The 22,185-nt window shown below is 43.2% G+C and overlaps 42 non-coding genes across 42 annotated transcripts; all 42 read left to right on the top strand.

Annotated features, from left to right (window-relative positions):
• Positions 1-394: 394 nt before the first annotated feature.
• trnas-uga (transfer RNA serine (anticodon UGA)) lies at positions 395-476 on the top strand. The gene has a single exon. It is a non-coding gene; the product is annotated as a tRNA-Ser (tRNA).
• A 211-nt stretch (positions 477-687) lies between these two features.
• trnas-cga (transfer RNA serine (anticodon CGA)) lies at positions 688-769 on the top strand. Its single transcript has one exon. It is a non-coding gene; the product is annotated as a tRNA-Ser (tRNA).
• A 678-nt stretch (positions 770-1,447) lies between these two features.
• Positions 1,448-1,529, top strand: trnas-uga (transfer RNA serine (anticodon UGA)). The gene has a single exon. It is a non-coding gene; the product is annotated as a tRNA-Ser (tRNA).
• A 211-nt stretch (positions 1,530-1,740) lies between these two features.
• trnas-cga (transfer RNA serine (anticodon CGA)) lies at positions 1,741-1,822 on the top strand. The gene has a single exon. It is a non-coding gene; the product is annotated as a tRNA-Ser (tRNA).
• Positions 1,823-2,500: 678 nt separating this feature from the next.
• On the top strand, positions 2,501-2,582 carry trnas-uga (transfer RNA serine (anticodon UGA)). The gene has a single exon. It is a non-coding gene; the product is annotated as a tRNA-Ser (tRNA).
• Positions 2,583-2,793: 211 nt separating this feature from the next.
• On the top strand, positions 2,794-2,875 carry trnas-cga (transfer RNA serine (anticodon CGA)). Its single transcript has one exon. It is a non-coding gene; the product is annotated as a tRNA-Ser (tRNA).
• Positions 2,876-3,553: 678 nt separating this feature from the next.
• On the top strand, positions 3,554-3,635 carry trnas-uga (transfer RNA serine (anticodon UGA)). Its single transcript has one exon. It is a non-coding gene; the product is annotated as a tRNA-Ser (tRNA).
• Positions 3,636-3,846: 211 nt separating this feature from the next.
• On the top strand, positions 3,847-3,928 carry trnas-cga (transfer RNA serine (anticodon CGA)). The gene has a single exon. It is a non-coding gene; the product is annotated as a tRNA-Ser (tRNA).
• A 678-nt stretch (positions 3,929-4,606) lies between these two features.
• Positions 4,607-4,688, top strand: trnas-uga (transfer RNA serine (anticodon UGA)). The gene has a single exon. It is a non-coding gene; the product is annotated as a tRNA-Ser (tRNA).
• Positions 4,689-4,899: 211 nt separating this feature from the next.
• On the top strand, positions 4,900-4,981 carry trnas-cga (transfer RNA serine (anticodon CGA)). The gene has a single exon. It is a non-coding gene; the product is annotated as a tRNA-Ser (tRNA).
• Positions 4,982-5,658: 677 nt separating this feature from the next.
• trnas-uga (transfer RNA serine (anticodon UGA)) lies at positions 5,659-5,740 on the top strand. Its single transcript has one exon. It is a non-coding gene; the product is annotated as a tRNA-Ser (tRNA).
• A 211-nt stretch (positions 5,741-5,951) lies between these two features.
• trnas-cga (transfer RNA serine (anticodon CGA)) lies at positions 5,952-6,033 on the top strand. Its single transcript has one exon. It is a non-coding gene; the product is annotated as a tRNA-Ser (tRNA).
• A 678-nt stretch (positions 6,034-6,711) lies between these two features.
• On the top strand, positions 6,712-6,793 carry trnas-uga (transfer RNA serine (anticodon UGA)). Its single transcript has one exon. It is a non-coding gene; the product is annotated as a tRNA-Ser (tRNA).
• Positions 6,794-7,004: 211 nt separating this feature from the next.
• Positions 7,005-7,086, top strand: trnas-cga (transfer RNA serine (anticodon CGA)). Its single transcript has one exon. It is a non-coding gene; the product is annotated as a tRNA-Ser (tRNA).
• Positions 7,087-7,763: 677 nt separating this feature from the next.
• On the top strand, positions 7,764-7,845 carry trnas-uga (transfer RNA serine (anticodon UGA)). Its single transcript has one exon. It is a non-coding gene; the product is annotated as a tRNA-Ser (tRNA).
• A 211-nt stretch (positions 7,846-8,056) lies between these two features.
• On the top strand, positions 8,057-8,138 carry trnas-cga (transfer RNA serine (anticodon CGA)). The gene has a single exon. It is a non-coding gene; the product is annotated as a tRNA-Ser (tRNA).
• A 678-nt stretch (positions 8,139-8,816) lies between these two features.
• trnas-uga (transfer RNA serine (anticodon UGA)) lies at positions 8,817-8,898 on the top strand. Its single transcript has one exon. It is a non-coding gene; the product is annotated as a tRNA-Ser (tRNA).
• A 211-nt stretch (positions 8,899-9,109) lies between these two features.
• trnas-cga (transfer RNA serine (anticodon CGA)) lies at positions 9,110-9,191 on the top strand. Its single transcript has one exon. It is a non-coding gene; the product is annotated as a tRNA-Ser (tRNA).
• A 678-nt stretch (positions 9,192-9,869) lies between these two features.
• Positions 9,870-9,951, top strand: trnas-uga (transfer RNA serine (anticodon UGA)). Its single transcript has one exon. It is a non-coding gene; the product is annotated as a tRNA-Ser (tRNA).
• A 211-nt stretch (positions 9,952-10,162) lies between these two features.
• Positions 10,163-10,244, top strand: trnas-cga (transfer RNA serine (anticodon CGA)). The gene has a single exon. It is a non-coding gene; the product is annotated as a tRNA-Ser (tRNA).
• A 678-nt stretch (positions 10,245-10,922) lies between these two features.
• On the top strand, positions 10,923-11,004 carry trnas-uga (transfer RNA serine (anticodon UGA)). The gene has a single exon. It is a non-coding gene; the product is annotated as a tRNA-Ser (tRNA).
• A 211-nt stretch (positions 11,005-11,215) lies between these two features.
• On the top strand, positions 11,216-11,297 carry trnas-cga (transfer RNA serine (anticodon CGA)). Its single transcript has one exon. It is a non-coding gene; the product is annotated as a tRNA-Ser (tRNA).
• Positions 11,298-11,975: 678 nt separating this feature from the next.
• trnas-uga (transfer RNA serine (anticodon UGA)) lies at positions 11,976-12,057 on the top strand. Its single transcript has one exon. It is a non-coding gene; the product is annotated as a tRNA-Ser (tRNA).
• A 212-nt stretch (positions 12,058-12,269) lies between these two features.
• Positions 12,270-12,351, top strand: trnas-cga (transfer RNA serine (anticodon CGA)). Its single transcript has one exon. It is a non-coding gene; the product is annotated as a tRNA-Ser (tRNA).
• A 678-nt stretch (positions 12,352-13,029) lies between these two features.
• trnas-uga (transfer RNA serine (anticodon UGA)) lies at positions 13,030-13,111 on the top strand. Its single transcript has one exon. It is a non-coding gene; the product is annotated as a tRNA-Ser (tRNA).
• Positions 13,112-13,322: 211 nt separating this feature from the next.
• Positions 13,323-13,404, top strand: trnas-cga (transfer RNA serine (anticodon CGA)). The gene has a single exon. It is a non-coding gene; the product is annotated as a tRNA-Ser (tRNA).
• Positions 13,405-14,074: 670 nt separating this feature from the next.
• Positions 14,075-14,156, top strand: trnas-uga (transfer RNA serine (anticodon UGA)). The gene has a single exon. It is a non-coding gene; the product is annotated as a tRNA-Ser (tRNA).
• A 211-nt stretch (positions 14,157-14,367) lies between these two features.
• On the top strand, positions 14,368-14,449 carry trnas-cga (transfer RNA serine (anticodon CGA)). The gene has a single exon. It is a non-coding gene; the product is annotated as a tRNA-Ser (tRNA).
• Positions 14,450-15,118: 669 nt separating this feature from the next.
• Positions 15,119-15,201, top strand: trnas-uga (transfer RNA serine (anticodon UGA)). The gene has a single exon. It is a non-coding gene; the product is annotated as a tRNA-Ser (tRNA).
• Positions 15,202-15,412: 211 nt separating this feature from the next.
• Positions 15,413-15,494, top strand: trnas-cga (transfer RNA serine (anticodon CGA)). Its single transcript has one exon. It is a non-coding gene; the product is annotated as a tRNA-Ser (tRNA).
• Positions 15,495-16,172: 678 nt separating this feature from the next.
• trnas-uga (transfer RNA serine (anticodon UGA)) lies at positions 16,173-16,254 on the top strand. The gene has a single exon. It is a non-coding gene; the product is annotated as a tRNA-Ser (tRNA).
• Positions 16,255-16,465: 211 nt separating this feature from the next.
• On the top strand, positions 16,466-16,547 carry trnas-cga (transfer RNA serine (anticodon CGA)). The gene has a single exon. It is a non-coding gene; the product is annotated as a tRNA-Ser (tRNA).
• A 663-nt stretch (positions 16,548-17,210) lies between these two features.
• trnas-uga (transfer RNA serine (anticodon UGA)) lies at positions 17,211-17,292 on the top strand. Its single transcript has one exon. It is a non-coding gene; the product is annotated as a tRNA-Ser (tRNA).
• A 211-nt stretch (positions 17,293-17,503) lies between these two features.
• trnas-cga (transfer RNA serine (anticodon CGA)) lies at positions 17,504-17,585 on the top strand. Its single transcript has one exon. It is a non-coding gene; the product is annotated as a tRNA-Ser (tRNA).
• A 678-nt stretch (positions 17,586-18,263) lies between these two features.
• trnas-uga (transfer RNA serine (anticodon UGA)) lies at positions 18,264-18,345 on the top strand. The gene has a single exon. It is a non-coding gene; the product is annotated as a tRNA-Ser (tRNA).
• A 211-nt stretch (positions 18,346-18,556) lies between these two features.
• On the top strand, positions 18,557-18,638 carry trnas-cga (transfer RNA serine (anticodon CGA)). Its single transcript has one exon. It is a non-coding gene; the product is annotated as a tRNA-Ser (tRNA).
• A 678-nt stretch (positions 18,639-19,316) lies between these two features.
• trnas-uga (transfer RNA serine (anticodon UGA)) lies at positions 19,317-19,398 on the top strand. The gene has a single exon. It is a non-coding gene; the product is annotated as a tRNA-Ser (tRNA).
• Positions 19,399-19,609: 211 nt separating this feature from the next.
• On the top strand, positions 19,610-19,691 carry trnas-cga (transfer RNA serine (anticodon CGA)). Its single transcript has one exon. It is a non-coding gene; the product is annotated as a tRNA-Ser (tRNA).
• Positions 19,692-20,369: 678 nt separating this feature from the next.
• On the top strand, positions 20,370-20,451 carry trnas-uga (transfer RNA serine (anticodon UGA)). The gene has a single exon. It is a non-coding gene; the product is annotated as a tRNA-Ser (tRNA).
• Positions 20,452-20,662: 211 nt separating this feature from the next.
• Positions 20,663-20,744, top strand: trnas-cga (transfer RNA serine (anticodon CGA)). Its single transcript has one exon. It is a non-coding gene; the product is annotated as a tRNA-Ser (tRNA).
• A 677-nt stretch (positions 20,745-21,421) lies between these two features.
• Positions 21,422-21,503, top strand: trnas-uga (transfer RNA serine (anticodon UGA)). The gene has a single exon. It is a non-coding gene; the product is annotated as a tRNA-Ser (tRNA).
• A 211-nt stretch (positions 21,504-21,714) lies between these two features.
• On the top strand, positions 21,715-21,796 carry trnas-cga (transfer RNA serine (anticodon CGA)). The gene has a single exon. It is a non-coding gene; the product is annotated as a tRNA-Ser (tRNA).
• The last annotated feature ends 389 nt before the right edge of the window (positions 21,797-22,185 follow it).

Genomic DNA, 22,185 nt, shown 5'->3' with positions numbered 1-22,185 from the left:
CCTGAATTTCAATGGGGTCTCCCCACACATGTTTTAACCTTGCTCGAAGCGTATATAGCCCACTTGTGCTTTCTCCTCATCACTTTCCTTTGATTCACACAGCCGCAATGGCCAAGTGTTTTAAGCGTTGGAAATGAAAATCATTTTTTTCTCCCCGTACAGTTTTTAAAGCTGCTCGCAGCGCATTGACAAACCAGTCTATATTTGTAACATGTGACTTGATATGGATAATGTGCTGAATGCATGGACTTGTCCATTGATTCAAGTGCTCAGAATATATATTCCTTGACAAACAGTTCAAATAGGCTCTTCAGTAGATAGTCTAGTCTTTACAGAAGTAAAATGGACAGAATGAGATAGCCGACTGGTTAAGGCCTAGTAGTTAATATAGCGAGCTGCGATGGCCGAGTGGTTAAGGCGTTGGACTTGAAATCCAATGGGGTCTCCCTGCGCAGGTTCGAACCCTGCTCGCAGCGCAATGGCAAACCATTCTTTATTTTTAACATATACTTGGTGACTTGATATGGATAATGTGTGCACTTGTCCTTTGATTCAAGTGCTCAGAATGTATCTTCCATGACAAACATTTCAAGTCGGTACTTCAGTAGCGATGATCTGGACGTTTTAGAGTTAAAATGGACAGAACGAGATAGCGGACTGGTTAGGGCGTAGAAGGTAATAGAGCAAGCTGTGATGGCCGAGAGGTTAAGGCGTTGGACTCGAAATCCAATGGGGTCTCCCCGCGCAGGTTCGAACCCTGCTCGCAGCGTTATGACAAACCAGTCCTCATTCTGAACATATCCTTGGTGACTTGATATGGATAGTCTCTTTAATGCATGGACTTGTCCAGTGATTCAAGTGCTCAGAAATCTTTTGTGTGAGCTTATTCAGAAAGCTGTAATGACCGAGTGGTTAAGGCGTGATTTGGCACAATAAGTTCAATATGTCGTGCAATCAAGTTTACCATTTTGCACCAATGATGTCTGTTTCCAAATCCCAATTACTTTACTTGAATTCCAACAGCTGCAACGGCCGAGTTTTTCAGACGTTGGACCTGAATTTCAATGGGGTCTCCCCACACATGTTTTAACCTTGCTCGAAGCGTATATAGCCCACTTGTGCTTTCTCCTCATCACTTTCCTTTGATTCACACAGCCGCAATGGCCAAGTGTTTTAAGCGTTGGAAATGAAAATCATTTTTTTCTCCCCGTACAGTTTTTAAAGCTGCTCGCAGCGCATTGACAAACCAGTCTATATTTGTAACATGTGACTTGATATGGATAATGTGCTGAATGCATGGACTTGTCCATTGATTCAAGTGCTCAGAATATATATTCCTTGACAAACAGTTCAAATAGGCTCTTCAGTAGATAGTCTAGTCTTTACAGAAGTAAAATGGACAGAATGAGATAGCCGACTGGTTAAGGCCTAGTAGTTAATATAGCGAGCTGCGATGGCCGAGTGGTTAAGGCGTTGGACTTGAAATCCAATGGGGTCTCCCTGCGCAGGTTCGAACCCTGCTCGCAGCGCAATGGCAAACCATTCTTTATTTTTAACATATACTTGGTGACTTGATATGGATAATGTGTGCACTTGTCCTTTGATTCAAGTGCTCAGAATGTATCTTCCATGACAAACATTTCAAGTCGGTACTTCAGTAGCGATGATCTGGACGTTTTAGAGTTAAAATGGACAGAACGAGATAGCGGACTGGTTAGGGCGTAGAAGGTAATAGAGCAAGCTGTGATGGCCGAGAGGTTAAGGCGTTGGACTCGAAATCCAATGGGGTCTCCCCGCGCAGGTTCGAACCCTGCTCGCAGCGTTATGACAAACCAGTCCTCATTCTGAACATATCCTTGGTGACTTGATATGGATAGTCTCTTTAATGCATGGACTTGTCCAGTGATTCAAGTGCTCAGAAATCTTTTGTGTGAGCTTATTCAGAAAGCTGTAATGACCGAGTGGTTAAGGCGTGATTTGGCACAATAAGTTCAATATGTCGTGCAATCAAGTTTACCATTTTGCACCAATGATGTCTGTTTCCAAATCCCAATTACTTTACTTGAATTCCAACAGCTGCAACGGCCGAGTTTTTCAGACGTTGGACCTGAATTTCAATGGGGTCTCCCCACACATGTTTTAACCTTGCTCGAAGCGTATATAGCCCACTTGTGCTTTCTCCTCATCACTTTCCTTTGATTCACACAGCCGCAATGGCCAAGTGTTTTAAGCGTTGGAAATGAAAATCATTTTTTTCTCCCCGTACAGTTTTTAAAGCTGCTCGCAGCGCATTGACAAACCAGTCTATATTTGTAACATGTGACTTGATATGGATAATGTGCTGAATGCATGGACTTGTCCATTGATTCAAGTGCTCAGAATATATATTCCTTGACAAACAGTTCAAATAGGCTCTTCAGTAGATAGTCTAGTCTTTACAGAAGTAAAATGGACAGAATGAGATAGCCGACTGGTTAAGGCCTAGTAGTTAATATAGCGAGCTGCGATGGCCGAGTGGTTAAGGCGTTGGACTTGAAATCCAATGGGGTCTCCCTGCGCAGGTTCGAACCCTGCTCGCAGCGCAATGGCAAACCATTCTTTATTTTTAACATATACTTGGTGACTTGATATGGATAATGTGTGCACTTGTCCTTTGATTCAAGTGCTCAGAATGTATCTTCCATGACAAACATTTCAAGTCGGTACTTCAGTAGCGATGATCTGGACGTTTTAGAGTTAAAATGGACAGAACGAGATAGCGGACTGGTTAGGGCGTAGAAGGTAATAGAGCAAGCTGTGATGGCCGAGAGGTTAAGGCGTTGGACTCGAAATCCAATGGGGTCTCCCCGCGCAGGTTCGAACCCTGCTCGCAGCGTTATGACAAACCAGTCCTCATTCTGAACATATCCTTGGTGACTTGATATGGATAGTCTCTTTAATGCATGGACTTGTCCAGTGATTCAAGTGCTCAGAAATCTTTTGTGTGAGCTTATTCAGAAAGCTGTAATGACCGAGTGGTTAAGGCGTGATTTGGCACAATAAGTTCAATATGTCGTGCAATCAAGTTTACCATTTTGCACCAATGATGTCTGTTTCCAAATCCCAATTACTTTACTTGAATTCCAACAGCTGCAACGGCCGAGTTTTTCAGACGTTGGACCTGAATTTCAATGGGGTCTCCCCACACATGTTTTAACCTTGCTCGAAGCGTATATAGCCCACTTGTGCTTTCTCCTCATCACTTTCCTTTGATTCACACAGCCGCAATGGCCAAGTGTTTTAAGCGTTGGAAATGAAAATCATTTTTTTCTCCCCGTACAGTTTTTAAAGCTGCTCGCAGCGCATTGACAAACCAGTCTATATTTGTAACATGTGACTTGATATGGATAATGTGCTGAATGCATGGACTTGTCCATTGATTCAAGTGCTCAGAATATATATTCCTTGACAAACAGTTCAAATAGGCTCTTCAGTAGATAGTCTAGTCTTTACAGAAGTAAAATGGACAGAATGAGATAGCCGACTGGTTAAGGCCTAGTAGTTAATATAGCGAGCTGCGATGGCCGAGTGGTTAAGGCGTTGGACTTGAAATCCAATGGGGTCTCCCTGCGCAGGTTCGAACCCTGCTCGCAGCGCAATGGCAAACCATTCTTTATTTTTAACATATACTTGGTGACTTGATATGGATAATGTGTGCACTTGTCCTTTGATTCAAGTGCTCAGAATGTATCTTCCATGACAAACATTTCAAGTCGGTACTTCAGTAGCGATGATCTGGACGTTTTAGAGTTAAAATGGACAGAACGAGATAGCGGACTGGTTAGGGCGTAGAAGGTAATAGAGCAAGCTGTGATGGCCGAGAGGTTAAGGCGTTGGACTCGAAATCCAATGGGGTCTCCCCGCGCAGGTTCGAACCCTGCTCGCAGCGTTATGACAAACCAGTCCTCATTCTGAACATATCCTTGGTGACTTGATATGGATAGTCTCTTTAATGCATGGACTTGTCCAGTGATTCAAGTGCTCAGAAATCTTTTGTGTGAGCTTATTCAGAAAGCTGTAATGACCGAGTGGTTAAGGCGTGATTTGGCACAATAAGTTCAATATGTCGTGCAATCAAGTTTACCATTTTGCACCAATGATGTCTGTTTCCAAATCCCAATTACTTTACTTGAATTCCAACAGCTGCAACGGCCGAGTTTTTCAGACGTTGGACCTGAATTTCAATGGGGTCTCCCCACACATGTTTTAACCTTGCTCGAAGCGTATATAGCCCACTTGTGCTTTCTCCTCATCACTTTCCTTTGATTCACACAGCCGCAATGGCCAAGTGTTTTAAGCGTTGGAAATGAAAATCATTTTTTTCTCCCCGTACAGTTTTTAAAGCTGCTCGCAGCGCATTGACAAACCAGTCTATATTTGTAACATGTGACTTGATATGGATAATGTGCTGAATGCATGGACTTGTCCATTGATTCAAGTGCTCAGAATATATATTCCTTGACAAACAGTTCAAATAGGCTCTTCAGTAGATAGTCTAGTCTTTACAGAAGTAAAATGGACAGAATGAGATAGCCGACTGGTTAAGGCCTAGTAGTTAATATAGCGAGCTGCGATGGCCGAGTGGTTAAGGCGTTGGACTTGAAATCCAATGGGGTCTCCCTGCGCAGGTTCGAACCCTGCTCGCAGCGCAATGGCAAACCATTCTTTATTTTTAACATATACTTGGTGACTTGATATGGATAATGTGTGCACTTGTCCTTTGATTCAAGTGCTCAGAATGTATCTTCCATGACAAACATTTCAAGTCGGTACTTCAGTAGCGATGATCTGGACGTTTTAGAGTTAAAATGGACAGAACGAGATAGCGGACTGGTTAGGGCGTAGAAGGTAATAGAGCAAGCTGTGATGGCCGAGAGGTTAAGGCGTTGGACTCGAAATCCAATGGGGTCTCCCCGCGCAGGTTCGAACCCTGCTCGCAGCGTTATGACAAACCAGTCCTCATTCTGAACATATCCTTGGTGACTTGATATGGATAGTCTCTTTAATGCATGGACTTGTCCAGTGATTCAAGTGCTCAGAAATCTTTTGTGTGAGCTTATTCAGAAAGCTGTAATGACCGAGTGGTTAAGGCGTGATTTGGCACAATAAGTTCAATATGTCGTGCAATCAAGTTTACCATTTTGCACCAATGATGTCTGTTTCCAAATCCCAATTACTTTACTTGAATTCCAACAGCTGCAACGGCCGAGTTTTTCAGACGTTGGACCTGAATTTCAATGGGGTCTCCCCACACATGTTTTAACCTTGCTCGAAGCGTATATAGCCCACTTGTGCTTTCTCCTCATCACTTTCCTTTGATTCACACAGCCGCAATGGCCAAGTGTTTTAAGCGTTGGAAATGAAAATCATTTTTTCTCCCCGTACAGTTTTTAAAGCTGCTCGCAGCGCATTGACAAACCAGTCTATATTTGTAACATGTGACTTGATATGGATAATGTGCTGAATGCATGGACTTGTCCATTGATTCAAGTGCTCAGAATATATATTCCTTGACAAACAGTTCAAATAGGCTCTTCAGTAGATAGTCTAGTCTTTACAGAAGTAAAATGGACAGAATGAGATAGCCGACTGGTTAAGGCCTAGTAGTTAATATAGCGAGCTGCGATGGCCGAGTGGTTAAGGCGTTGGACTTGAAATCCAATGGGGTCTCCCTGCGCAGGTTCGAACCCTGCTCGCAGCGCAATGGCAAACCATTCTTTATTTTTAACATATACTTGGTGACTTGATATGGATAATGTGTGCACTTGTCCTTTGATTCAAGTGCTCAGAATGTATCTTCCATGACAAACATTTCAAGTCGGTACTTCAGTAGCGATGATCTGGACGTTTTAGAGTTAAAATGGACAGAACGAGATAGCGGACTGGTTAGGGCGTAGAAGGTAATAGAGCAAGCTGTGATGGCCGAGAGGTTAAGGCGTTGGACTCGAAATCCAATGGGGTCTCCCCGCGCAGGTTCGAACCCTGCTCGCAGCGTTATGACAAACCAGTCCTCATTCTGAACATATCCTTGGTGACTTGATATGGATAGTCTCTTTAATGCATGGACTTGTCCAGTGATTCAAGTGCTCAGAAATCTTTTGTGTGAGCTTATTCAGAAAGCTGTAATGACCGAGTGGTTAAGGCGTGATTTGGCACAATAAGTTCAATATGTCGTGCAATCAAGTTTACCATTTTGCACCAATGATGTCTGTTTCCAAATCCCAATTACTTTACTTGAATTCCAACAGCTGCAACGGCCGAGTTTTTCAGACGTTGGACCTGAATTTCAATGGGGTCTCCCCACACATGTTTTAACCTTGCTCGAAGCGTATATAGCCCACTTGTGCTTTCTCCTCATCACTTTCCTTTGATTCACACAGCCGCAATGGCCAAGTGTTTTAAGCGTTGGAAATGAAAATCATTTTTTTCTCCCCGTACAGTTTTTAAAGCTGCTCGCAGCGCATTGACAAACCAGTCTATATTTGTAACATGTGACTTGATATGGATAATGTGCTGAATGCATGGACTTGTCCATTGATTCAAGTGCTCAGAATATATATTCCTTGACAAACAGTTCAAATAGGCTCTTCAGTAGATAGTCTAGTCTTTACAGAAGTAAAATGGACAGAATGAGATAGCCGACTGGTTAAGGCCTAGTAGTTAATATAGCGAGCTGCGATGGCCGAGTGGTTAAGGCGTTGGACTTGAAATCCAATGGGGTCTCCCTGCGCAGGTTCGAACCCTGCTCGCAGCGCAATGGCAAACCATTCTTTATTTTTAACATATACTTGGTGACTTGATATGGATAATGTGTGCACTTGTCCTTTGATTCAAGTGCTCAGAATGTATCTTCCATGACAAACATTTCAAGTCGGTACTTCAGTAGCGATGATCTGGACGTTTTAGAGTTAAAATGGACAGAACGAGATAGCGGACTGGTTAGGGCGTAGAAGGTAATAGAGCAAGCTGTGATGGCCGAGAGGTTAAGGCGTTGGACTCGAAATCCAATGGGGTCTCCCCGCGCAGGTTCGAACCCTGCTCGCAGCGTTATGACAAACCAGTCCTCATTCTGAACATATCCTTGGTGACTTGATATGGATAGTCTCTTTAATGCATGGACTTGTCCAGTGATTCAAGTGCTCAGAAATCTTTTGTGTGAGCTTATTCAGAAAGCTGTAATGACCGAGTGGTTAAGGCGTGATTTGGCACAATAAGTTCAATATGTCGTGCAATCAAGTTTACCATTTTGCACCAATGATGTCTGTTTCCAAATCCCAATTACTTTACTTGAATTCCAACAGCTGCAACGGCCGAGTTTTTCAGACGTTGGACCTGAATTTCAATGGGGTCTCCCCACACATGTTTTAACCTTGCTCGAAGCGTATATAGCCCACTTGTGCTTTCTCCTCATCACTTTCCTTTGATTCACACAGCCGCAATGGCCAAGTGTTTTAAGCGTTGGAAATGAAAATCATTTTTTCTCCCCGTACAGTTTTTAAAGCTGCTCGCAGCGCATTGACAAACCAGTCTATATTTGTAACATGTGACTTGATATGGATAATGTGCTGAATGCATGGACTTGTCCATTGATTCAAGTGCTCAGAATATATATTCCTTGACAAACAGTTCAAATAGGCTCTTCAGTAGATAGTCTAGTCTTTACAGAAGTAAAATGGACAGAATGAGATAGCCGACTGGTTAAGGCCTAGTAGTTAATATAGCGAGCTGCGATGGCCGAGTGGTTAAGGCGTTGGACTTGAAATCCAATGGGGTCTCCCTGCGCAGGTTCGAACCCTGCTCGCAGCGCAATGGCAAACCATTCTTTATTTTTAACATATACTTGGTGACTTGATATGGATAATGTGTGCACTTGTCCTTTGATTCAAGTGCTCAGAATGTATCTTCCATGACAAACATTTCAAGTCGGTACTTCAGTAGCGATGATCTGGACGTTTTAGAGTTAAAATGGACAGAACGAGATAGCGGACTGGTTAGGGCGTAGAAGGTAATAGAGCAAGCTGTGATGGCCGAGAGGTTAAGGCGTTGGACTCGAAATCCAATGGGGTCTCCCCGCGCAGGTTCGAACCCTGCTCGCAGCGTTATGACAAACCAGTCCTCATTCTGAACATATCCTTGGTGACTTGATATGGATAGTCTCTTTAATGCATGGACTTGTCCAGTGATTCAAGTGCTCAGAAATCTTTTGTGTGAGCTTATTCAGAAAGCTGTAATGACCGAGTGGTTAAGGCGTGATTTGGCACAATAAGTTCAATATGTCGTGCAATCAAGTTTACCATTTTGCACCAATGATGTCTGTTTCCAAATCCCAATTACTTTACTTGAATTCCAACAGCTGCAACGGCCGAGTTTTTCAGACGTTGGACCTGAATTTCAATGGGGTCTCCCCACACATGTTTTAACCTTGCTCGAAGCGTATATAGCCCACTTGTGCTTTCTCCTCATCACTTTCCTTTGATTCACACAGCCGCAATGGCCAAGTGTTTTAAGCGTTGGAAATGAAAATCATTTTTTTCTCCCCGTACAGTTTTTAAAGCTGCTCGCAGCGCATTGACAAACCAGTCTATATTTGTAACATGTGACTTGATATGGATAATGTGCTGAATGCATGGACTTGTCCATTGATTCAAGTGCTCAGAATATATATTCCTTGACAAACAGTTCAAATAGGCTCTTCAGTAGATAGTCTAGTCTTTACAGAAGTAAAATGGACAGAATGAGATAGCCGACTGGTTAAGGCCTAGTAGTTAATATAGCGAGCTGCGATGGCCGAGTGGTTAAGGCGTTGGACTTGAAATCCAATGGGGTCTCCCTGCGCAGGTTCGAACCCTGCTCGCAGCGCAATGGCAAACCATTCTTTATTTTTAACATATACTTGGTGACTTGATATGGATAATGTGTGCACTTGTCCTTTGATTCAAGTGCTCAGAATGTATCTTCCATGACAAACATTTCAAGTCGGTACTTCAGTAGCGATGATCTGGACGTTTTAGAGTTAAAATGGACAGAACGAGATAGCGGACTGGTTAGGGCGTAGAAGGTAATAGAGCAAGCTGTGATGGCCGAGAGGTTAAGGCGTTGGACTCGAAATCCAATGGGGTCTCCCCGCGCAGGTTCGAACCCTGCTCGCAGCGTTATGACAAACCAGTCCTCATTCTGAACATATCCTTGGTGACTTGATATGGATAGTCTCTTTAATGCATGGACTTGTCCAGTGATTCAAGTGCTCAGAAATCTTTTGTGTGAGCTTATTCAGAAAGCTGTAATGACCGAGTGGTTAAGGCGTGATTTGGCACAATAAGTTCAATATGTCGTGCAATCAAGTTTACCATTTTGCACCAATGATGTCTGTTTCCAAATCCCAATTACTTTACTTGAATTCCAACAGCTGCAACGGCCGAGTTTTTCAGACGTTGGACCTGAATTTCAATGGGGTCTCCCCACACATGTTTTAACCTTGCTCGAAGCGTATATAGCCCACTTGTGCTTTCTCCTCATCACTTTCCTTTGATTCACACAGCCGCAATGGCCAAGTGTTTTAAGCGTTGGAAATGAAAATCATTTTTTTCTCCCCGTACAGTTTTTAAAGCTGCTCGCAGCGCATTGACAAACCAGTCTATATTTGTAACATGTGACTTGATATGGATAATGTGCTGAATGCATGGACTTGTCCATTGATTCAAGTGCTCAGAATATATATTCCTTGACAAACAGTTCAAATAGGCTCTTCAGTAGATAGTCTAGTCTTTACAGAAGTAAAATGGACAGAATGAGATAGCCGACTGGTTAAGGCCTGGTAGTTAATATAGCGAGCTGCGATGGCCGAGTGGTTAAGGCGTTGGACTTGAAATCCAATGGGGTCTCCCTGCGCAGGTTCGAACCCTGCTCGCAGCGCAATGGCAAGCCATTCTTTATTTTTAACATATACTTGGTGACTTGATATGGATAATGTGTGCACTTGTCCTTTGATTCAAGTGCTCAGAATGTATCTTCCATGACAAACATTTCAAGTCGGTACTTCAGTAGCGATGATCTGGACGTTTTAGAGTTAAAATGGACAGAACGAGATAGCGGACTGGTTAGGGCGTAGAAGGTAATAGAGCAAGCTGTGATGGCCGAGAGGTTAAGGCGTTGGACTCGAAATCCAATGGGGTCTCCCCGCGCAGGTTCGAACCCTGCTCGCAGCGTTATGACAAACCAGTCCTCATTCTGAACATATCCTTGGTGACTTGATATGGATAGTCTCTTTAATGCATGGACTTGTCCAGTGATTCAAGTGCTCAGAAATCTTTTGTGTGAGCTTATTCAGAAAGCTGTAATGACCGAGTGGTTAAGGCGTGATTTGGCACAATAAGTTCAATATGTCGTGCAATCAAGTTTACCATTTTGCACCAATGATGTCTGTTTCCAAATCCCAATTACTTTACTTGAATTCCAACAGCTGCAACGGCCGAGTTTTTCAGACGTTGGACCTGAATTTCAATGGGGTCTCCCCACACATGTTTTAACCTTGCTCGAAGCGTATATAGCCCACTTGTGCTTTCTCCTCATCACTTTCCTTTGATTCACACAGCCGCAATGGCCAAGTGTTTTAAGCGTTGGAAATGAAAATCATTTTTTTCTCCCCGTACAGTTTTTAAAGCTGCTCGCAGCGCATTGACAAACCAGTCTATATTTGTAACATGTGACTTGATATGGATAATGTGCTGAATGCATGGACTTGTCCATTGATTCAAGTGCTCAGAATATATATTCCTTGACAAACAGTTCAAATAGGCTCTTCAGTAGATAGTCTAGTCTTTACAGAAGTAAAATGGACAGAATGAGATAGCCGACTGGTTAAGGCCTAGTAGTTAATATAGCGAGCTGCGATGGCCGAGTGGTTAAGGCGTTGGACTTGAAATCCAATGGGGTCTCCCTGCGCAGGTTCGAACCCTGCTCGCAGCGCAATGGCAAGCCATTCTTTATTTTTAACATATACTTGGTGACTTGATATGGATAATGTGTGCACTTGTCCTTTGATTCAAGTGCTCAGAATGTATCTTCCATGACAAACATTTCAAGTCGGTACTTCAGTAGCGATGATCTGGACGTTTTAGAGTTAAAATGGACAGAACGAGATAGCGGACTGGTTAGGGCGTAGAAGGTAATAGAGCAAGCTGTGATGGCCGAGAGGTTAAGGCGTTGGACTCGAAATCCAATGGGGTCTCCCCGCGCAGGTTCGAACCCTGCTCGCAGCGTTATGACAAACCAGTCCTCATTCTGAACATATCCTTGGTGACTTGATATGGATAGTCTCTTTAATGCATGGACTTGTCCAGTGATTCAAGTGCTCAGAAATCTTTTGTGTGAGCTTATTCAGAAAGCTGTAATGACCGAGTGGTTAAGGCGTGATTTGGCACAATAAGTTCAATATGTCGTGCAATCAAGTTTACCATTTTGCACCAATGATGTCTGTTTCCAAATCCCAATTACTTTACTTGAATTCCAACAGCTGCAACGGCCGAGTTTTTCAGACGTTGGACCTGAATTTCAATGGGGTCTCCCCACACATGTTTTAACCTTGCTCGAAGCGTATATAGCCCACTTGTGCTTTCTCCTCATCACTTTCCTTTGATTCACACAGCCGCAATGGCCAAGTGTTTTAAGCGTTGGAAATGAAAATCATTTTTTTCTCCCCGTACAGTTTTTAAAGCTGCTCGCAGCGCATTGACAAACCAGTCTATATTTGTAACATGTGACTTGATATGGATAATGTGCTGAATGCATGGACTTGTCCATTGATTCAAGTGCTCAGAATATATATTCCTTGACAAACAGTTCAAATAGGCTCTTCAGTAGATAGTCTAGTCTTTACAGAAGTAAAATGGACAGAATGAGATAGCCGACTGGTTAAGGCCTAGTAGTTAATATAGCGAGCTGCGATGGCCGAGTGGTTAAGGCGTTGGACTTGAAATCCAATGGGGTCTCCCTGCGCAGGTTCGAACCCTGCTCGCAGCGCAATGGCAAACCATTCTTTATTTTTAACATATACTTGGTGACTTGATATGGATAATGTGTGCACTTGTCCTTTGATTCAAGTGCTCAGAATGTATCTTCCATGACAAACATTTCAAGTCGGTACTTCAGTAGCGATGATCTGGACGTTTTAGAGTTAAAATGGACAGAACGAGATAGCGGACTGGTTAGGGGCGTAGAAGGTAATAGAGCAAGCTGTGATGGCCGAGAGGTTAAGGCGTTGGACTCGAAATCCAATGGGGTCTCCCCGCGCAGGTTCGAACCCTGCTCGCAGCGTTATGACAAACCAGTCCTCATTCTGAACATATCCTTGGTGACTTGATATGGATAGTCTCTTTAATGCATGGACTTGTCCAGTGATTCAAGTGCTCAGAAATCTTTTGTGTGAGCTTATTCAGAAAGCTGTAATGACCGAGTGGTTAAGGCGTGATTTGGCACAATAAGTTCAATATGTCGTGCAATCAAGTTTACCATTTTGCACCAATGATGTCTGTTTCCAAATCCCAATTACTTTACTTGAATTCCAACAGCTGCAACGGCCGAGTTTTTCAGACGTTGGACCTGAATTTCAATGGGGTCTCCCCACACATGTTTTAACCTTGCTCGAAGCGTATATAGCCCACTTGTGCTTTCTCCTCATCACTTTCCTTTGATTCACACAGCCGCAATGGCCAAGTGTTTTAAGCGTTGGAAATGAAAATCATTTTTTTCTCCCCGTACAGTTTTTAAAGCTGCTCGCAGCGCATTGACAAACCAGTCTATATTTGTAACATGTGACTTGATGTGGATAATGTGCTGAATGCATGGACTTGTCCATTGATTCAAGTGCTCAGAATATATATTCCTTGACAAACAGTTCAAATAGGCTCTTCAGTAGATAGTCTAGTCTTTACAGAAGTAAAATGGACAGAATGAGATAGCCGACTGGTTAAGGCCTAGTAGTTAATATAGCGAGCTGCGATGGCCGAGTGGTTAAGGCGTTGGTCTTGAAATCCAATGGGGTCTCCCTGCGCAGGTTCGAACCCTGCTCGCAGCGCAATGGCAAACCATTCTTTATTTTTAACATATACTTGGTGACTTGATATGGATAATGTGTGCACTTGTCCTTTGATTCAAGTGCTCAGAATGTATCTTCCATGACAAACATTTCAAGTCGGTACTTCAGTAGCGATGATCTGGACGTTTTAGAGTTAAAATGGACAGAACGAGATAGCGGACTGGTTAGGGCGTAGAAGGTAATAGAGCAAGCTGTGATGGCCGAGAGGTTAAGGCGTTGGACTCGAAATCCAATGGGGTCTCCCCGCGCAGGTTCGAACCCTGCTCGCAGCGTTATGACAAACCAGTCCTCATTCTGAACATATCCTTGGTGACTTGATATGGATAGTCTCTTTAATGCATGGACTTGTCCAGTGATTCAAGTGCTCAGAAATCTTTTGTGTGAGCTTATTCAGAAAGCTGTAATGACCGAGTGGTTAAGGCGTGATTTGGCACAATAAGTTCAATATGTCGTGCAATCAAGTTTACCATTTTGCACCAATGATGTCTGTTTCCAAATCCCAATTACTTTACTTGAATTCCAACAGCTGCAACGGCCGAGTTTTTCAGACGTTGGACCTGAATTTCAATGGGGTCTCCCCACACATGTTTTAACCTTGCTCGAAGCGTATATAGCCCACTTGTGCTTTCTCCTCATCACTTTCCTTTTATTCACAATGGCCAAGTGTTTTAAGCGTTGGAAATGAAATCCATTGTTTTCTCCCCATACAGTTTTTAAAGCTGCTCGCAGCGCATTGACAAACCAGTCTATATTTGTAACATGTGACTTGATATGGATAATGTGCTGAATGCATGGACTTGTCCATTGATTCAAGTGCTCAGAATATATATTCCTTGACAAACAGTTCAAATAGGCTCTTCAGTAGATAGTCTAGTCTTTACAGAAGTAAAATGGACAGAATGAGATAGCCGACTGGTTAAGGCCTGGTGGTTAATATAGCGAGCTGCGATGGCCGAGTGGTTAAGGCGTTGGATTTGAAATCCAATGGGGTCTCCCTGCGCAGGTTCGAACCCTGCTCGCAGCGCAATGGCAAGCCATTCTTTATTTTTAACATATACTTGGTGACTTGATATGGATAATGTGTGCACTTGTCCTTTGATTCAAGTGCTCAGAATGTATCTTCCATGACAAACATTTCAAGTCGGTACTTCAGTAGCGATGATCTGGACGTTTTAGAGTTAAAATGGACAGAACGAGATAGCGGACTGGTTAGGGCGTAGAAGGTAATAGAGCAAGCTGTGATGGCCGAGAGGTTAAGGCGTTGGACTCGAAATCCAATGGGGTCTCCCCGCGCAGGTTCGAACCCTGCTCGCAGCGTTATGACAAACCAGTCCTCATTCTGAACATATCCTTGGTGACTTGATATGGATAGTCTCTTTAATGCATGGACTTGTCCAGTGATTCAAGTGCTCAGAAATCTTTTGTGTGAGCTTATTCAGAAAGCTGTAATGACCGAGTGGTTAAGGCGTGATTTGGCACAATAAGTTCAATATGTCGTGCAATCAAGTTTACCATTTTGCACCAATGATGTCTGTTTCCAAATCCCAATTACTTTACTTGAATTCCAACAGCTGCAACGGCCGAGTTTTTCAGACGTTGGACCTGAATTTCAATGGGGTCTCCCCACACATGTTTTAACCTTGCTCGAAGCGTATATAGCCCACTTGTGCTTTCTCCTCATCACTTTCCTTTGATTCACAATGGCCAAGTGTTTTAAGCGTTGGAAATGAAAATCATTTTTTCTCCCCGTACAGTTTTTAAAGCTGCTCGCAGCGCATTGACAAACCAGTCTATATTTGTAACATGTGACTTGATATGGATAATGTGCTGAATGCATGGACTTGTCCATTGATTCAAGTGCTCAGAATATATATTCCTTGACAAACAGTTCAAATAGGCTCTTCAGTAGATAGTCTAGTCTTTACAGAAGTAAAATGGACAGAATGAGATAGCCGACTGGTTAAGGCCTAGTGGTTAATATAGCGAGCTGCGATGGCCGAGTGGTTAAGGCGTTGGACTTGAAATCCAATGGGGTCTCCCCTGCGCAGGTTCGAACCCTGCTCGCAGCGCAATGGCAAGCCATTCTTTATTTTTAACATATACTTGGTGACTTGATATGGATAATGTGTGCACTTGTCCTTTGATTCAAGTGCTCAGAATGTATCTTCCATGACAAACATTTCAAGTCGGTACTTCAGTAGCGATGATCTGGACGTTTTAGAGTTAAAATGGACAGAACGAGATAGCGGACTGGTTAGGGCGTAGAAGGTAATAGAGCAAGCTGTGATGGCCGAGAGGTTAAGGCGTTGGACTCGAAATCCAATGGGGTCTCCCCGCGCAGGTTCGAACCCTGCTCGCAGCGTTATGACAAACCAGTCCTCATTCTGAACATATCCTTGGTGACATGATATGGATAGTCTTTTTAATGCATGGACTTGTCCAGTGATTAAAGTGCTCAGAAATCTTTTGTGTGAGCTTATTCAGAAAGCTGTAATGGCCGAGTGGTTAAGGCGTGATTTGGCACAATAAGTTCAATATGTCTTGCAATCAAGTTTACCATTTTGCACCAATGATGTCTGTTTTCAAATCCCAATTACTTTACTTGAATTCCAACAGCTGCAACGGCCGAGTTTTTCAGACGTTGGACCTGAATTTCAATGGGGTCTCCCCACACATGTTTTAACCTTGCTCGAAGCGTATATAGCCCACTTGTGCTTTCTCCTCATCACTTTCCTTTGATTCACACAGCCGCAATGGCCAAGTGTTTTAAGCGTTGGAAATGAAAATCATTTTTTTCTCCCCGTACAGTTTTTAAAGCTGCTCGCAGCGCATTGACAAACCAGTCTATATTTGTAACATGTGACTTGATATGGATAATGTGCTGAATGCATGGACTTGTCCATTGATTCAAGTGCTCAGAATATATATTCCTTGACAAACAGTTCAAATAGGCTCTTCAGTAGATAGTCTAGTCTTTACAGAAGTAAAATGGACAGAATGAGATAGCCGACTGGTTAAGGCCTAGTAGTTAATATAGCGAGCTGCGATGGCCGAGTGGTTAAGGCGTTGGACTTGAAATCCAATGGGGTCTCCCTGCGCAGGTTCGAACCCTGCTCGCAGCGCAATGGCAAACCATTCTTTATTTTTAACATATACTTGGTGACTTGATATGGATAATGTGTGCACTTGTCCTTTGATTCAAGTGCTCAGAATGTATCTTCCATGACAAACATTTCAAGTCGGTACTTCAGTAGCGATGATCTGGACGTTTTAGAGTTAAAATGGACAGAACGAGATAGCGGACTGGTTAGGGCGTAGAAGGTAATAGAGCAAGCTGTGATGGCCGAGAGGTTAAGGCGTTGGACTCGAAATCCAATGGGGTCTCCCCGCGCAGGTTCGAACCCTGCTCGCAGCGTTATGACAAACCAGTCCTCATTCTGAACATATCCTTGGTGACTTGATATGGATAGTCTCTTTAATGCATGGACTTGTCCAGTGATTCAAGTGCTCAGAAATCGTTTGTGTGAGCTTATTCAGAAAGCTGTAATGACCGAGTGGTTAAGGCGTGATTAGGCACAATAAGTGCAATCAAGTTTACCATTTTGCACCAATGATGTCTGTTTCCAAATCCCAATTACTTTACTTGAATTCCAACAGCTGCAACGGCCGAGTTTTTCAGACGTTGGACCTGAATTTCAATGGGGTCTCCCCACACATGTTTTAACCTTGCTCGAAGTGTATATAGCCCACTTGTGCTTTCTCCTCATCACTTTCCTTTGATTCAAAGCCGCAATGGCCAAGTGTTTTAAGCGTTGGAAATGAAAATCATTTTTTCTCCCCGTACAGTTTTTAAAGCTGCTCGCAGCGCATTGACAAACCAGTCTATATTTGTAACATGTGACTTGATATGGATAATGTGCTGAATGCATGGACTTGTCCATTGATTCAAGTGCTCAGAATATATATTCCTTGACAAACAGTTCAAATAGGCTCTTCAGTAGATAGTCTAGTCTTTACAGAAGTAAAATGGACAGAATGAGATAGCCGACTGGTTAAGGCCTAGTGGTTAATATAGCGAGCTGCGATGGCCGAGTGGTTAAGGCGTTGGAGTTGAAATCCAATGGTGTCTCCCTGCGCAGGTTCGATCCCTGCTCGCAGCGCAATGGCAAGCCATTCTTTCTTTTTAACATATACTTGGTGACTTGATATGGATAATGTGTGCACTTGTCCTTTGATTCAAGTGCTCAGAATGTATCTTCCATGACAAACATTTCAAGTCGGTACTTCAGTAGCGATGATCTGGACGTTTTAGAGTTAAAATGGACAGAACGAGATAGCGGACTGGTTAGGGCGTAGAAGGTAATAGAGCAAGCTGTGATGGCCGAGAGGTTAAGGCGTTGGACTCGAAATCCAATGGGGTCTCCCCGCGCAGGTTCGAACCCTGCTCGCAGCGTTATGACAAACCAGTCCTCATTCTGAACATATCCTTGGTGACTTGATATGGATAGTCTCTTTAATGCATGGACTTGTCCAGTGATTCAAGTGCTCAGAAATCTTTTGTGTGAGCTTATTCAGAAAGCTGTAATGACCGAGTGGTTAAGGCGTGATTTGGCACAATAAGTTCAATATGTCGTGCAATCAAGTTTACCATTTTGCACCAATGATGTCTGTTTCCAAATCCCAATTACTTTACTTGAATTCCAACAGCTGCAACGGCCGAGTTTTTCAGACGTTGGACCTGAATTTCAATGGGGTCTCCCCACACATGTTTTAACCTTGCTCGAAGCGTATATAGCCCACTTGTGCTTTCTCCTCATCACTTTCCTTTGATTCACACAGCCGCAATGGCCAAGTGTTTTAAGCGTTGGAAATGTAAATCATTGTTTTCTCCCCGTACAGTTTTTAAAGCTGCTCGCAGCGCATTGACAAACCAGTCTATATTTGTAACATGTGACTTGATATGGATAATGTGCTGAATGCATGGACTTGTCCATTGATTCAAGTGCTCAGAATATATATTCCTTGACAAACAGTTCAAATAGGCTCTTCAGTAGATAGTCTAGTCTTTACAGAAGTAAAATGGACAGAATGAGATAGCCGACTGGTTAAGGCCTGGTGGTTAATATAGCGAGCTGCGATGGCCGAGTGGTTAAGGCGTTGGATTTGAAATCCAATGGGGTCTCCCTGCGCAGGTTCGAACCCTGCTCGCAGCGCAATGGCAAGCCATTCTTTCTTTTTAACATATACTTGGTGACTTGATATGGATAATGTGTGCACTTGTCCTTTGATTCAAGTGCTCAGAATGTATCTTCCATGACAAACATTTCAAGTCGGTACTTCAGTAGCGATGATCTGGACGTTTTAGAGTTAAAATGGACAGAACGAGATAGCGGACTGGTTAGGGCGTGGAAGGTAATAGAGCAAGCTGTGATGGCCGAGAGATTAAGGCGTTGGACTCGAAATCCAATGGGGTCTCCCCGCGCAGGTTCGAACCCTGCTCGCAGCGTTATGACAAACCAGTCCTCATTCTGAACATATCCTTGGTGACATGATATGGATAGTCTTTTTAATGCATGGACTTGTCCAGTGATTAAAGTGCTCAGAAATCTTTTGTGTGAGCTTATTCAGAAAGCTGTAATGGCCGAGTGGTTAAGGCGTGATTTGGCACAATAAGTTCAATATGTCTTGCAATCAAGTTTACCATTTTGCACCAATGATGTCTGTTTCCAAATCCCAATTACTTTACTTGAATTCCAACAGCTGCAACGGCCGAGTTTTTCAGACGTTGGACCTGAATTTCAATGGGGTCTCCCCACACATGTTTTAACCTTGCTCGAAGCGTATATAGCCCACTTGTGCTTTCTCCTCATCACTTTCCTTTGATTCACACAGCCGCAATGGCCAAGTGTTTTAAGCGTTGGAAATGAAAATCATTCTTTTCTCCCCGTACAGTTTTTAAAGCTGCTCGCAGCGCATTGACAAACCAGTCTATATTTGTAACATGTGACTTGATATGGATAATGTGCTGAATGCATGGACTTGTCCATTGATTCAAGTGCTCAGAATATATATTCCTTGACAAACAGTTCAAATAGGCTCTTCAGTAGATAGTCTAGTCTTTACAGAAGTAAAATGGACAGAATGAGATAGCCGACTGGTTAAGGCCTAGTAGTTAATATAGCGAGCTGCGATGGCCGAGTGGTTAAGGCGTTGGACTTGAAATCCAATGGGGTCTCCCTGCGCAGGTTCGAACCCTGCTCGCAGCGCAATGGCAAACCATTCTTTATTTTTAACATATACTTGGTGACTTGATATGGATAATGTGTGCACTTGTCCTTTGATTCAAGTGCTCAGAATGTATCTTCCATGACAAACATTTCAAGTCGGTACTTCAGTAGCGATGATCTGGACGTTTTAGAGTTAAAATGGACAGAACGAGATAGCGGACTGGTTAGGGCGTAGAAGGTAATAGAGCAAGCTGTGATGGCCGAGAGGTTAAGGCGTTGGACTCGAAATCCAATGGGGTCTCCCCGCGCAGGTTCGAACCCTGCTCGCAGCGTTATGACAAACCAGTCCTCATTCTGAACATATCCTTGGTGACTTGATATGGATAGTCTCTTTAATGCATGGACTTGTCCAGTGATTCAAGTGCTCAGAAATCTTTTGTGTGAGCTTATTCAGAAAGCTGTAATGGCCGAGTGGTTAAGGCGTGATTTGGCACAATAAGTTCAATATGTCGTGCAATCAAGTTTACCATTTTGCACCAATGATGTCTGTTTCCAAATCCCAATTACTTTACTTGAATTCCAACAGCTGCAACGGCCGAGTTTTTCAGACGTTGGACCTGAATTTCAATGGGGTCTCCCCACACATGTTTTAACCTTGCTCGAAGCGTATATAGCCCACTTGTGCTTTCTCCTCATCACTTTCCTTTGATTCACACAGCCGCAATGGCCAAGTGTTTTAAGCGTTGGAAATGAAAATCATTTTTTTCTCCCCGTACAGTTTTTAAAGCTGCTCGCAGCGCATTGACAAACCAGTCTATATTTGTAACATGTGACTTGATATGGATAATGTGCTGAATGCATGGACTTGTCCATTGATTCAAGTGCTCAGAATATATATTCCTTGACAAACAGTTCAAATAGGCTCTTCAGTAGATAGTCTAGTCTTTACAGAAGTAAAATGGACAGAATGAGATAGCCGACTGGTTAAGGCCTGGTGGTTAATATAGCGAGCTGCGATGGCCGAGTGGTTAAGGCGTTGGATTTGAAATCCAATGGGGTCTCCCTGCGCAGGTTCGAACCCTGCTCGCAGCGCAATGGCAAGCCATTCTTTATTTTTAACATATACTTGGTGACTTGATATGGATAATGTGTGCACTTGTCCTTTGATTCAAGTGCTCAGAATGTATCTTCCATGACAAACATTTCAAGTCGGTACTTCAGTAGCGATGATCTGGACGTTTTAGAGTTAAAATGGACAGAACGAGATAGCGGACTGGTTAGGGCGTAGAAGGTAATAGAGCAAGCTGTGATGGCCGAGAGGTTAAGGCGTTGGACTCGAAATCCAATGGGGTCTCCCCGCGCAGGTTCGAACCCTGCTCGCAGCGTTATGACAAACCGGTCCTCATTCTGAACATGTCCTTGGTGACATGATATGGATAGTCTTTTTAACGCATGGACTTGTCCAGTGATTAAAGTGCTCAGAAATCTTTTGTGTGAGCTTATTCAGAAAGCTGTGATGACCGAGTGGTTAAGGCGTGATTTGGCACAATAAGTTCAATATGTCGTGCAATCAAGTTTACCATTTTGCACCAATGATGTCTGTTTCCAAATCCCAATTACTTTACTTGAATTCCAACAGCTGCAACGGCCGAGTTTTTCAGACGTTGGACCTGAATTTCAATGGGGTCTCCCCACACATGTTTTAACCTTGCTCGAAGCGTATATAGCCCACTTGTGCTTTCTCCTCATCACTTTCCTTTGATTCACACAGCCGCAATGGCCAAGTGTTTTAAGCGTTGGAAATGAAATCCATTGTTTTCTCCCCGTACAGTTTTTAAGCTGCTCGCAGCGCATTGACAAACCAGTCTATATTTGTAACATGTGACTTGATATGGATAATGTGCTGAATGCATGGACTTGTCCATTGATTCAAGTGCTCTGAATATATATTCCTTGACAAACAGTTCAAATAGGCTCTTCAGTAGATAGTCTAGTCTTTACAGAAGTAAAATGGACAGAATGAGATAGCCGACTGGTTAAGGCCTGGTGGTTAATATAGCGAGCTGCGATGGCCGAGTGGTTAAGGCGTTGGATTTGAAATCCAATGGGGTCTCCCTGCGCAGGTTCGAACCCTGCTCGCAGCGCAATGGCAAGCCATTCTTTATTTTTAACATATACTTGGTGACTTGATATGGATAATGTGTGCACTTGTCCTTTGATTCAAGTGCTCAGAATGTATCTTCCATGACAAACATTTCAAGTCGGTACTTCAGTAGCGATGATCTGGACGTTTTAGAGTTAAAATGGACAGAACGAGATAGCGGACTGGTTAGGGCGTGGAAGGTAATAGAGCAAGCTGTGATGGCCGAGAGATTAAGGCGTTGGACTCGAAATCCAACGGGGTCTCCCCGCGCAGGTTCGAACCCTGCTCGCAGCGTTATGACAAACCAGTCCTCATTCTGAACATGTCCTTGGTGACATGATATGGATAGTCTTTTTAATGCATGGACTTGTCCAGTGATTAAAGTGCTCAGAAATCTTTTGTGTGAGCTTATTCAGAAAGCTGTGATGGCCGAGTGGTTAAGGCGTGATTTGCCACAATAAGTTCAATATGTCTTGCAATCAAGTTTACCATTTTGCACCAATGATGTCTGTTTCCAAATCCCAATTACTTTACTTGAATTCCAACAGCTGCAACGGCCGAGTTTTTCAGACGTTGGACCTGAATTTCAATGGGGTCTCCCCACACATGTTTTAACCTTGCTCTAAGCGTATATAGCCCACTTGTGCTTTCTCCTCATCACTTTCCTTTGATTCACACAGCTG

The sequence above is a fragment of the Salmo salar genome, chromosome ssa03, assembly GCF_905237065.1.
Source record: "Salmo salar chromosome ssa03, Ssal_v3.1, whole genome shotgun sequence".
In the NCBI taxonomy this organism is placed as follows: domain Eukaryota; kingdom Metazoa; phylum Chordata; class Actinopteri; order Salmoniformes; family Salmonidae; genus Salmo; species Salmo salar.
Note: the sequence above shows the minus strand (reverse complement) of the source record. Positions and strands in the feature narration are given on the sequence as shown.